Source organism: Panulirus ornatus, chromosome 33 (genome assembly GCF_036320965.1).
Source record: "Panulirus ornatus isolate Po-2019 chromosome 33, ASM3632096v1, whole genome shotgun sequence".
Classification (NCBI taxonomy): Eukaryota; Metazoa; Arthropoda; class Malacostraca; order Decapoda; family Palinuridae; genus Panulirus; species Panulirus ornatus.
Window position 1 is genome coordinate 22,109,889 of NC_092256.1, and position 13,412 is coordinate 22,123,300.

The 13,412-nt window shown below is 41.8% G+C and overlaps 1 protein-coding gene across 1 annotated transcript in view; it reads left to right on the forward strand.

Annotated features, from left to right (window-relative positions):
• Positions 1–783: 783 nt before the first annotated feature.
• LOC139759669 (uncharacterized) overlaps positions 784–13,412 on the forward strand; it is an 85,392-nt gene continuing 72,763 nt past the window's right edge. Inside the window, 1 exon segment of the mRNA XM_071682073.1 lies at positions 784–919. The gene's annotated coding sequence lies outside the window, so the exon portion shown is untranslated.

A 13,412-nucleotide genomic window follows, 5' to 3' on the forward strand; every position in this document is an offset into this window, starting at 1 on the left:
ATGATTATGATAATGATGATAATGATAATAATCTACCAATGGCCATATACGAAACTCATTGTTTACGAATCGGAATCACTTTCGCTCTGAGAATCGTCCTCATACAACTACTGTAGACACATTATCATCCGTGATTACTCCTACACGTTTTCTATTATGTCTACCGACGGTGTCCTGATCGACGAAGACTTTGTACGTTCCTCTTACGATTATCACGGCAGGACCTGCCCTTGCCTCCGTGGCAGCTTTGAGAACCATTGTAGTAATATGAAGACTGTTGTAGTGTTCCATCGACTGACCAGTGGGCGGTACTATCAATATGACGTCATTATCCGATAGCCAATGGGGCCTGGGTTGCTGGACGGACCTAGTGGCAGTGGAGAGTTCCGCAACTAGCGTTCACCGTCACCCACGTCTTCTCCTTCATTTCACGAAGTAATATACACACAGCCTCGACCATCTGACCCGTAGTGAACGACCTGAGACACAACTGGTAGTTTGAACTTTTAGAAGACAATTGCGAGTTTATGTATACCGCATATCGTATTTACCATACATATGCATATACTATTTCGCATCATTCGTAAGTATATAAGTTCGCCAATAGATAATCTACGGGTCTTATAGTTTGAATGTAGTAGAATATATTAGAAGTAGTGGAGGCCGTGAACCCAGCCCAGGTGGAGAGAATTATGAGACCGTACCAAAGCCCGTGAAACCTGCGGGGGTGGGTGTGTGCGCGGGCGAGCGGGCGGTCCGGGAGGTATAAAAGTGTGCGGCGTCCAGGCGCAGTGACCCAGCCGCCCGCACGCCCGTGTCGCGTCAGCACCTCTACGTCGCCTGCGCCACCACACATCGCCGCCACCACCACCACCACCACACACGTCTACCACAAACTCATCCAGACTCACCTGTCAAGGTAGGGCGAGGGAGTGACTCGCGAGTGTGTGAGACAATAGTTGACTTCATTAAAACCTGCGTTTATAACCTGACATTTCAAGCGTGCAATGAGCCATAGACATAACCATAGATGATCTTAGTTATGTATTTAACAACCGAACAAGGTTTTGATGATTGACGACCATAATGACTCAGGCAGTTGACAGTTCTTAAGGCCAAACAACCGACCAAACTTATATATATATATATATATATATATATATATATATATATATATATATATATATATATATATAGGTGTTGGCGGACTTCCCCTGCCCAGGTTGCACGACGAGTGAAAAGTCACTTTTGGCCAGTCTGCATCACTGGGAGAACAGTCTCGTCAAAGAACTTTTCATTCCAGAGGAGTTCACATCATTTTCCTGCTACTGAAAGAAGCGCAGCCCTAGAGCTGCAAGAGGCCTTAGGACAACTGTAAATATATAATCGAATATGGCTTTTATTGGCGCTACTTCGCTAACGCGGGAAATTGAAAATTAGTAAGTATGAAAGTATGAAGGACAGGTGTGTGGGGCCCGGTTGTACATGGGGGACTGTGGTTTTGATGAATTACACATGACGGCTGGATAATGGATGTGTGAAAGCAAGTGTGTGTGTGTGTGTGTGTGTGTGTGTGTGTGTGTGTTTGTGTTTGTGTGTGTATACATATATATACGTATGTGTGTGTCATCTACCTATAGGGAGGAGGACTTAAACCCATGTCTTACCGTGCAGCAGGCTAGAATGTTACCCATGGGATATATAAATCTTTATTACTTATTAGAAGTGTCCAGTACAATATATATATATATATATATATATATATATATATATATATATATATATATATATATATATATATATATATATATTGATGTGTGTTGGACACGTGTTCTTGTCATACATGAACAATATGAAGCATCAGATTCAGCAGCGAACCACAAAACCACCTCCCTGGGACACGACCCTGAGTGTTGTATGTGTTGCATGTCTTCTGCGGAAGCCAGTGTTGCATGTCTTCTGCGGAAGCCAGTGTTGCATGTCTTCTGTGGAAGCCAGTGTTGTGTGTGATTACTTCCACATCGTTCCTTTTCTGGCGACTCAACTTGTGTAATGACGAGACACTTCGCGCTGCATCTCGAGGGCTGAGTTCGAAGCAACATTATTCAAGTAACGCAACGGCGGTGTTCTCGGCGTGTGGCACTTGAGGTTCAGGTCTTCCTCTTGACGTAACTCGAAGTGAGCTGACAGCTGCTAGCGAGACACACTACCCCACGGAGTACATATTGTACCGTCAAGCTACAGCAATGCTTAGAAGACTAATAATAACGAAACAGAACTTCGACTCATGATAGATATTGTTATTGTTTAGGTGGACTGATGGTGTAGATGACGGATGTATACGTGTTCACACTCATTCACCAGATCATCAGTTTTAAAGCGATGAGAGTGACCTTGTTGTATTACACTTAAATCAGCTATATTGGGTTTAAGTATAAGGAAATACTTATACTTAAGACGTCAGTAGTTAATCTTTTCGTTAGGCTTCCCCAAAGTCTCTTCCTACGGGATGGTTCTCCGTTGGAGTGGGTGTGATCCGGTGTCGTGGCCGCAAGTGCGGAGTATCACTTGCAAAATGCATATTTTTTTTTTCTCATTGGTTACATATGAACGTAAGTCATAGAGGGAAAGGAGAGCTATAGAACAATGATGTTTACCAGAGTGAAACACTTGAGAACGATCTTATGACACAGCAACACCGAGACTTAATTCTAGCCGCCGTTTATCTGATAATATCCATTAAATACGTTTCCCAAAGCGGAGGAACTCGGACACTGATGATGGTCATCGAGTCCAGAGATAAAAGACGACAGACTCGGGTGAGAACATGGTGGTGTTAGTGAATACCTATTTGTAACGACGGGAAGAGCACATAGTCATGTTGGGAAGAGCACATAGTCACGTTGCCTTGCCCCTAAGACCATCACACTAGCCCAGACTTTTTTAGAAAACATTCATATTACTGGTACACATTGCACTCTCTCGTGAGTTTCAGCTGTCAGTTGTTCTATTACTAGACGAACTATTTCTTATCATTGTTTCTTTTTGAACTTTCCTTCATGTCTCCTGGCCCTTTTTAATCTTCTTTTGTATGTGTGTGTGTGTGTGTGTGTGTGTGTGTGTGTACATTGGAATATTCCATGGTCGTACTGTGAACCACGTGGTCCCGTCACCATGAAATCATGAGAATTATAACTATGATAGGAAGAGTTTGAGGTCTAGGTGCCTCCTATCATGAATAATAAGACATTCCTTTCATTATTCATCAAAATAGTGCGCAGCAACGATCTGTAACACGTATGTACAAACATAGTACCAAGAAATATTTGATTTAACATTGTTTCGGGAATTAAGGCAGGCATCATCTTCGTCGTAAACCAACACCAACGACACTCGAACCCAGTGGTACTACTCTTAAGCCATGACGTTACACCCTTCGTCATGTCGAAGGTCAGACCATCATGGTCAAGGGTCTTACCATCGTGTTCAAATGGTCGTACCGTCGTGCCCAGATGGTCGTTCCGTCGTGCTCAAAATGGTCGTACCGTCGTACTCAAATGGTCGTCCCGTTATTTCCAAGAGGTTTGGTTGACCAGTGCATTGCGTAACGGTTGAATCCTGTCAGTGCATAACGTCTTTCAATGAGCCAAAAGTCCTCTTTCCTTCGAATTTTCAAGAACCTTCTTTTTCCCCCGGAATGGGCTTTTGAATGCATTTCTGTAATCGGGTTTCCATTGCTGACACAAAAAAAGGATAATGGAAATAAGTGTGTAACCCAAGCCATCTACATATCCTGTAAGTCTAAACTTCCATGAATATGAATTTTGTCATCTAAACTTTGTAAATATGAATGGAGAACAGTCTGCTATCTCATCTATCAGCTGAGAGACATTAGATTTATGTGATATTTGTAGCTTACATCAGCCTAATGATTTTGGCTCATGTTGGTCGTCCTGCACTGTGTTCCAACACTCACCTCGTCCTATCAGATGTCAGCTGTGCCTAACTGTATAATGTGGTCATATTATTTTAGATTACCATAAATTAGTGTTGATTACAGTATTTTTAACTGCTGATTAGCCCAAGCTACTCAAATTACCTGTATTTTTTTTCCCTAGAGAACTGTGTATGTGATAATGGATATAACCTCGGCATTTTTCCTGACGTTCATTATACAGTTGTTATTTAAAGGCTGGGGGAACTAAGGCTAGAGACTGACTGACAAGAGTCAGCCAGGTTAAGTCCCACAGTCTCATGAACACAAGACTTTTATAACCAAGGACTCAAGACCCACTTGAGTCAGGTTGACTAAAGGGCTGTAGCAAAACTGACTCGGGGAGGATTTCCTCGGACCATTGTCGTGTTATCATTCTTTAATGAGATTAATTTCTACCAAAGGCAGATACAACTCGGGCAGGCGTTCAGTTTCCTTGACATAACACAATTAAGTCTCTCGTACCATCCTGGACTCTCGCTCGTCTTGCTTTCTCTAATTGCCTTTCATTTTTTTGAGGCAAGAAAATTCTTAATAAAGGAAAGGGAAATATCTACATGGGGAAGAGAAATGAGGTTGACTAACAAATTAATATTCTAGTGGTAGGATTTCACATAAGAACAACATGGGAAAAATATGAGTCTTTGTACGAGGTTTTCCATATATGGTTGTCTTCGAGAAAATCATGTACACCGCTGAGGTACAAGTGGGAGTTGTGACACCGCTGTCATCATTGAGTATCGGAAACCAGCTGGACTTGGCCAAGCTCAGAGCCCTCACTCTGAGCCCTTCGGACCCGATCTTAGAGTAATACCTCAAACTGTGGACCTTAAGGGTCGAGGGTCAGGCCACCATTCTCGAGGCTCGTGATGTCGTGTGCACTACGGGTGTCGTTTTCATATACTTTCCAGATGATGCTTTCTCTTCTATCACTGGTCATGAACACGTATAGAGAGGGAAGAACTTCACAATCCGATCTCTACCTGCGTTTGGTTAGTCATGGAACCATTTACAGCTTTCCTTGTATGTAAACATGATTTCATATACTTCTTTTAAGCCTCTGGTCCCTCCATACAATACAGATTTTAGGTAAGCAAAATGGGAATATATATATATATATATATATATATATATATATATATATATATATATATATATATATATATATATATATATATAATGTGTGTGTGTGTGTGTTACTCAGACCGAACCACAGTGCCGCCGTGCCGCGCTGGGCACACAAAACAGGCATCAGAGGATGACGTGGTTGCACCGCTGGGCGGGTCGTTCGCCTAGTTGGTGACCACATCCTTGCCTCTCCGTCAGCAAAGTTTGTGTTGAGAGGCAGTGGTGGGGTACAGCATCGTTTGGTCTTTCGAGGCCGGCGGCGGCAGTAGCTCGCTGTGGACGTGCACACCCAGAGCCAAAGAAATCGACAACAACAGGAATGAAAAGATCAATCAGATCGCTCACGGACCCCAGCCACCATCCTGGGGGAAAAAAGAAGAAAAAACGACCTCCACCTATTTTACCATTTTGGAATATTTCTCTCTGGTCTCTGGCCTTGCTATATTAGACACGTGCTCTTTTTCCCCCACCTCTCTAGCATCTACATACATATTAAAAAATTATGTTTTTATCTCTCGTGAATTCCTTTTTTTTTTTCACTATACTACAACAAACTCATTCACTGCACCACACATGTCATTTACTCTGCCTCACTCGAGTCGTTCACTATACCACAGCCGAATCATTCACTGTACACCACCCGGGTCATTCACTGTATCGCACCCGAATCATTCACTGCACCGCATCCGAATCATTCCCTGTATCACACCAGAATCATTCACTGTACGGCACCCGAATCATTCACTGTACCTCACCCGAATCATTCACTGTACGGCACCCGAATCATTCACTGCACCGCACCCGAATCATTCACTGCACCGCACCCGAATCATTCACTGTACCGCACCCGGGTCATTCACTGATATAAATCCAGGAGCGAGTTTAATGCAAAATCTTCATTACCTCCAATGATCGGGTAAAACAGAGATTATCAGAAAACATTTATAACCCGCCACAAACTAAGCATTAATCATCCGCAGTGACAAATGTACCACGAACTGGAATTTTCAAACAATTTCAAATTTTTCTGTAAAGATTTTTTATTTCAAGCACGCTGCACAAATTAGCCAAAAATTGAAAACTACTTTGGCGTCCGTATATTGATAATTTTTTTTCTTGGAGGTTGACTCAGTGATGACAGAGTTATTAGATATATATATCAAACTGGGTTGCAGGAAATATCTGCCTGGGAAATTTGAGAAATGTAATGAACATTTCTTTTATCTTTACGTTTCATTGAAAAAATATGACAATGAAGGAATCATCAGAAACGCGTAAAATATTCCGGAATCAGTGTATAAAATCTTCATATACCTGGCGACGTATTAACCAGAATCATAGAAATTACTGGGGTCATCCAGGCGGGGATGTCGAGGGAGTTAGCTGGCTCAGTGAGCGGAGGAACACGTCGCAGGTTTTGTTGCGGTCGACGGGTCACTACGTGTGGGAGGGTTTGGTGTAGGGAGGAGGAGGCAAGGGATGTTGAGGGAGGCAGGGTGAGGGAGGGATGAAGTAGAGAACAGTGTCACGGGTGAGGACAATGCATTAATACACCTGAGTCTCATTACTGTTGCTTTTTTCATACTGGCGTGTGAGGAGGTAGGCCGTCGTGATCAGCAGTTTTTTTTTCTGTTCAGCGTCGACTTGTGTGTTAGTGGTTCATGGGTGTGTTAGTGGCTGATAGATAGGGAAGGCACCAGCACAAAGACTGTGTGAGGACACACAGGGAACACTGTTGTTTCCTGGGTGAGGAGGAACGCGTCAGACCAACGCCACCATTCTACTGGGTTTTTGCAGAAAGGAAAAAGAATACATTTATTTCCTCCACACAGTTTGTTGTGGTAGACACCAGGTGCATGGCACCATGGACCTTCCTTGGCAAAAAGGATTTATTTCTCTCTCTCCTTCCATATGATTTTACGTTCAGTGCGATGCTTCTGTTTCCAATGAGAACCGTTCCATTCTCTGTTGAAGCATTTGAACACTGAGGTTCGTTCACCATCAGTGTCAACCCAGCACTCAAGAAAATCGGAAAAAAAATATTCTTTTTCTAAGCAAAAGCGACTGGGAACCATGATTTACTTTACTGTTGTGCTCCTCCACACGACTGTGTCACCCGTACCTAGATGGCATAACCCTTGACGTAGACCTAGTCTATTCCTGTACACACACACACACACACACACACACAGTGGGGCAAATTCGATTTGTGTGTGTGTGTGTGTAGGGCGATGTTCACGATTTTCTCTTTTGTATCAGGTTCTGTCTCTCCTTTTCCACCCTTTTATTATTCTCGTTACTTCATTTTTACCGTTGCTTCTCTTTGAATATTTCCCCATCGCTGTGTCTATTTTTGCTGCTATTCTGTACCACGATATATATTTTGATGTTCTTTCGTCAGGGCACACTTTGTAGTTGCCTTGCTCTGCCTTCCGTGACTATTTTAACTCAAGATTGGAGTTCAGTTGGTTGGTGTCCTAGTGATAATATAGGAACCACTAGGCATTTAGATAAAGCATTGTGACTCTAGTTCGTCCTTGAGGCGTTTATGGCAGGTAGCAAAGTAAGCAACACTAGTATTAATGACAATGAGAGATGGAGATTTAAGGAAAAGGTGAAGCCCCGATCTCCACAGCTGGAAGATACAGGGAGACGAGATGTCTCTGACATTGTAGTGGAAGACGTCCTTCCTTCACTGAAGATGGAGGCTCTTCCCATCAACCATAGTCCTGTTGACTGAAGATGCCATTACTAAGGCTGAGTGGAGACTGACAGAACTGTAGGACTCCGATTGATAGTTGATGAGAGAAAAATTACATTGTCATCGTTAATGATACGAAATTTTTGTCTGTATTTGACACTTTGGATTAATTTGATAAGGTTCTGTTTGCTAGGGTGACCCTGTTAAGGGTCTGTTTGCTGGGGAGACCACGGGAAGAATATGTCTAAAGGTCCTTCGCAAAACTTTGAGGTCAATTCCTCCTGCGGGAGGCTGGGGCATGTAATACCTTCTGCGGGTGGGTGGTTCACACACCACGGGGAACCAGATGACACCACTGCAGTAACTGGTCCCTTGTGTTGGGTCTTCATCGCATCAAGTCTGAGGAACACTGAGTTCTCCTCCAGCGGCGAATTGAAAGGTTGAACGGGAATTCATCAAGTTGAAATTGTTGTTTCTGAATGTAGAAGTGTATTTCAGAACTTGCCTTTCAACCTTACTTAATTCAAACAAAGTAACAATCAGTATGAAAATGTTGCGTGGTGTGAATATGTCACTCTTTTGAGAAAAAGGAAAGATATTTCTCACACACGCACACACACACAACACTTCATTACCATGGAATAAGTGTGATTATACTAAAGGAAAAACTTCTGAAATAGAAGAACAGATGCCCTGAGGAAGAGGTTGAGGAAGAGGGATGATACAGTAGCCACTTCTGTCCACAGTGATTCATTCTGACGTGACCCAGCCATCCTGAGCGACCAGGTCTTGACTCTCAGAAATGCCTGTAAATTGTTACCCCTGATTTCAAAATCAGGATTAATTCCTGGGATTATCACACTAACCACTTGTTTACATGTGTGTATGAAAATTTAATTGTTATGTTTTTATGATCCCGATCATCCTGGGAGAGAAACATGAGGGGTCGTTAGCTAAACACTTGTATTTGGTTAGGCAAAATTTGTTTTATTTGTGGAATCAACGTTCGAACGTTATTATTCATGAAAAATGTCATTAACGATAAACTGTAATTAGATTGTAATTCTAGACTACAAACAATTGTTATACTTTTCTGTTGCTTTTTACCATATTCATATTTTCATTATCAGTGACATAGGAGCGTAATCATATGTTAATGCTCTATAATAAAGCTGTATATAAATATTCACATGAGGGTAGTGGGTGTTAATAGCCTTATATTGGTTTAATCTTCAGTTGAAAACTTTCACGATTGTTACAAACTTTCTCCCTTGCAATGTACCAAAGACGTAACAGACAAATGGAATAATCTTATTGTTGATTCTGTTATTACTGTCATTACTACCACTATTACCACTACTTCCATTCATACAACTACTGCTACTACTATTACTACTACTACTACTACTATACTGAGAAACTACTACTATAACTGAGAAACAGGAAGGTAAACAGCTCACTCGAGGCGATAGTGGCAAGCATCGCAATTTCACCATGAAAATTTCAGACATTGGTAAGGTCAGTAGGTTTGTCGATAACATGATATTCAGCTGATGTACTTACGGATGACACTACTAACTGTATACACTTGTACACTCACTCGTACCCTCGTTACCTTATGCAGTCGTCAGTGCACTCGCCCGTATTGTCATTATAGCCTAATTCATTCAGTAATGCACTCACAGTGACTAGGCACAGTTTGCATGCCTCACAAGAACGTAGACAGTCAGTTGATATGATCACTTCTAATTGACAGTCAGGTAACACAGTGACATCATAATCCAAAGTCATCTGATACAGTCACTTACCTATTCATAGTCGGTTCATTCAGTCACTTGTGTCCTCAAAATCAGTCGATACCGTCACCCATACACTGGCAGGCTCTTGTTACAGTCACCTATATTCAGTCAACAAGACTCGCCCCTACACTGCTACTCACCTGATATGCCCACTCAACACAAGCGTCTGTCATGTGCTTTGTATGCCTGGGTTAATTAGCCAGGTTCATTTTTATCAACTGTTCGTCTGAACTATTGGCGGCACAACATGAGTGACGTACTGAAATTCATCATTATTCTCTTGGATGGAGACTGAAACTGATACTATCCGGTGTTTGCTTATATATGTGTAGGAAAGAGAGGTTGACAAATAGATAAACAAACAATGGGCAAAGATAAGAAGAACGGAGGATTCGGATGTCTGTATATTGCCTCTGTTTCCCATAATTATTCCATCCAACAGTAAACAGAGGAACAGAATGTCACATCCACTGAAAAACTGCCTCTCGTGTAAACTCATGTAAAACTGAAGTGTACTGCAAACAGATGATTACACTGGATGCATTACCACACATCCAGTCATATCGAAATACTGTGCGCCGTTTCTCGATTAGAGCCCTGGTTTGTGTCGTTCTGAACCGTTGTTTTGGGTCGTTCAGAACCGTTGTTTTGCCTCGTCAGATCGGCTGTTTGTTTGTCGCGTTCAGAGCCGTTGTTTGTCTCGTCAGAGCAGTTGTTTGCGGCGTCCAGAGCAGTTGTTCGTCTCTCGTACAGGGCAATTGTTTGTGTTACTGTGAGGAGTGTAACAGATAAGAGCCACAGGAATCGGGAGTCGAGATTTTTCCTTATACCAGTACCGGCCGACGCCTCCTCCTCAACTAGGACCTGTGGACTCCTCTCCCACCAGGACCTCTGGCCTCCCCTTCCATAAACATGCACTTTTGTCTCCACACACACACACACACAAACACACACACACACACACACACACACACTCCCACACACACGCCCTCTGGTCTCCTGTCCCATACACTTGGTCTCCTCACGCTGGTTAGCTGTGGTCGCTAGTGTATGCTCACGCTCGCCTCTGCCCATCACACCTGTCGTAGTTTAGCTTCCCTCATGCAGGGATGAACTCATCGGAAACACATCCAAATAATGAGTATCATTTCTTACACACATTTTGCTGGTGATGATTATGAGGTTTCTCACTTGTTTATATACAAAACTTTATACTTTTAGTTTAACGATTTGATTTCTAAAACATACATAAAAGTAAGAAACTATATATAAATTCATAAGCAAAATAATCAAGAAAAAATCTTACTTGAGGTTATCCTGGTCTTAACTCGTAAAGCAATATCCCTTCCCAGTCCTTCCTCCCTCCAGCTGGAAATATTTTGCAGGGAAAAAATGGGGTCAGTTAGTGAGTATGAGAGGTGTCCTTCTTGTGGTGAGTGGCCGGGTACAGGTTATTGATCATTAACCAACACAGGAGCCCTGGTCACACAACCCTCCGTCCAGTGCTCTTAGTGGAGCTGTGAGTCTTACGTCTATAATACATTTTGAAAACCACAATATGATAGAGCCATTTTTTTTTTTTTTTAGTTTACCTGGGTATTTATTCTTGTATCTACTGTATTATTGTATCTATAATACAGTCTTTTCAGTTTACTGATGTATTTATTCTTGTACGTATATTCATTTTATTTTAAAACTTGTATTCCTTCTTGTATTTGTTCATGTTGCTCTTCATTTAACATTCAAAATATCTTTAGGAAATTTATCAGACTGGCTAGTATGGGCTGAACCTAGAAATAAATAATTTTTTTATTAAGGAAAGTTACCTCATTATGGTCATGTATGCTGAGGAGGGATTGTATCTTAACTCCCTCTGGCGACCCAAATTTTCTTTTAAAACGTCTTGTAAACAGCCACAACTCGCAAAGTTCTGCGACCATCTACAGAAAGGATGACATCTTTCGACTTTCTTATATGTGACTTTTGTTGCCAGACTTACCATGAAATAGTTCTAAGGCTTAAAAGTTTACAGTCCTTGTCTTCTGTCTTTGTTAAACAAAATGGAACAATTACCTACATGTGATGTAGAAAATAGTGACTAACTATATTTGTATACTACACTCCTCGGTAAATTATAATCTGTAAGAGGAGTAACATGCCTTTTGATGATATTAACTTCAAATATATATACTATAGAGTCTGACAATGATATATCATAGAACACTAATGGTTCAGGTGTGTGGATATGTTCGTTACAGTCTCCATCTTGTGAAATCCTCGTTACACGAAAAAGATTTCTGGTGTTATCTGTATTCTTTGCGCAGGTGTAGAATTTATCTTTTTCTCCTCCGCCATCGTAGGTTATATGCCAGTAGCTTCTGCAACCATGCGCTACATTTCTTTCCAGTCATTTCCACTCAAATGTTGTTTTAGATCTTTCCTTGAAAACTAGTGTTCGGTTGATTCCTACAGTTTTTCGTCACTACCAACCGTTGTTTTATCCTCCTTTCGCCCGGGCCAGCGATATATCTAATCCACCGGGTCGGCAAAAGATAAGAGGCCGATGTTTAACGTCGGCATAAACGAACATCTAACGTATGCCTCGCCGTCTGCACATAATTCCTCTCTCGCTTGCCCGCGGAAGGCACAATTTTTAAGCGCTGGCTGGCTCCTGCACTGCGCGACCTCCGCCAGCGTCCGGGTGTACATTTGACGGTGGATAGATAAGGTCTTCCTTGGAGGGAGTTAAGACTATTGTGAAGCAGTTGATAATAACGTCAGAACGACAGGATCGCCCTGAATACGACTGTACGTCCCTTGAACACGACGGTACTACTCTTCAGCATGGTAATTTGACCCCTGAGTACGATAGTATGACGCTTGGGCATAAAGACTTGGCCTTTGACCTAACCTTTAAGGACTTAGCGCCCTCACTGGCCTTAGTGACCGATATTTTCACTGCACTTCTTCAGGCCGACCAAATCCCCAGTACTTCTTTGTACACGGTATGATTTAGACATTTTTGCTGTTTTTCCTTTTTTTCTATCACTGGAATCACCGAAATGCCATTTCGATCTGCCGCAAGGATTTATAATCTGTGTAAATTCTCAAATGACAACGATTACTAGTTCTGTTAACGCCTTTGCAATGGTTTTGTCTTTCAACCGTCCGAGATTACATACCCATAATCCCTCCCACCTGTTAAATCGGAGAACTTGTTTTGATTTTCTCAGACGTTTTTGTTAACTTCAAATTCAAAATATCACAAGTAAATTATCTTTACATTAATATACATTCTATTCATTTACATTCATCATTGTCCCTACAGGATGTATACTGAATCTAACCTTGAAGTTGCTGCCCAAAGTTCCATTTAGGTCATACAAGGTAATTAAAGCACCAATCACAGTTAGCAGTCCCTGCCAATAGGATTCAGTCTTAACTGGAACGAACAGCTGACGATTACGGGTGTCGAACCTGCGAAGCCCAGTTGTAAACAAAGCAATATTGAACAGACAATCGCCAGCCAGACAGCTGACTGTTAAGACCCTTAAGATAAAGGCGGAAATAAGATAGTTTATGCTGTTCCTGATCAGCTGTTACTTCTTGTCTAAAGTATAGGAGAAGGGTTTCTCTTGTTTACCTTACCTGTCTTATTTCCCAGCAACCCTGTTACACCTGGATGCCCTTAACACTGACCTCGTTCTACCAGTTATCCCTAACATACATACAGACTATTCGTTTCAGCCAAACTTTTGCGAAACGAAGTAGTTTTTAAGATTCTAACTTT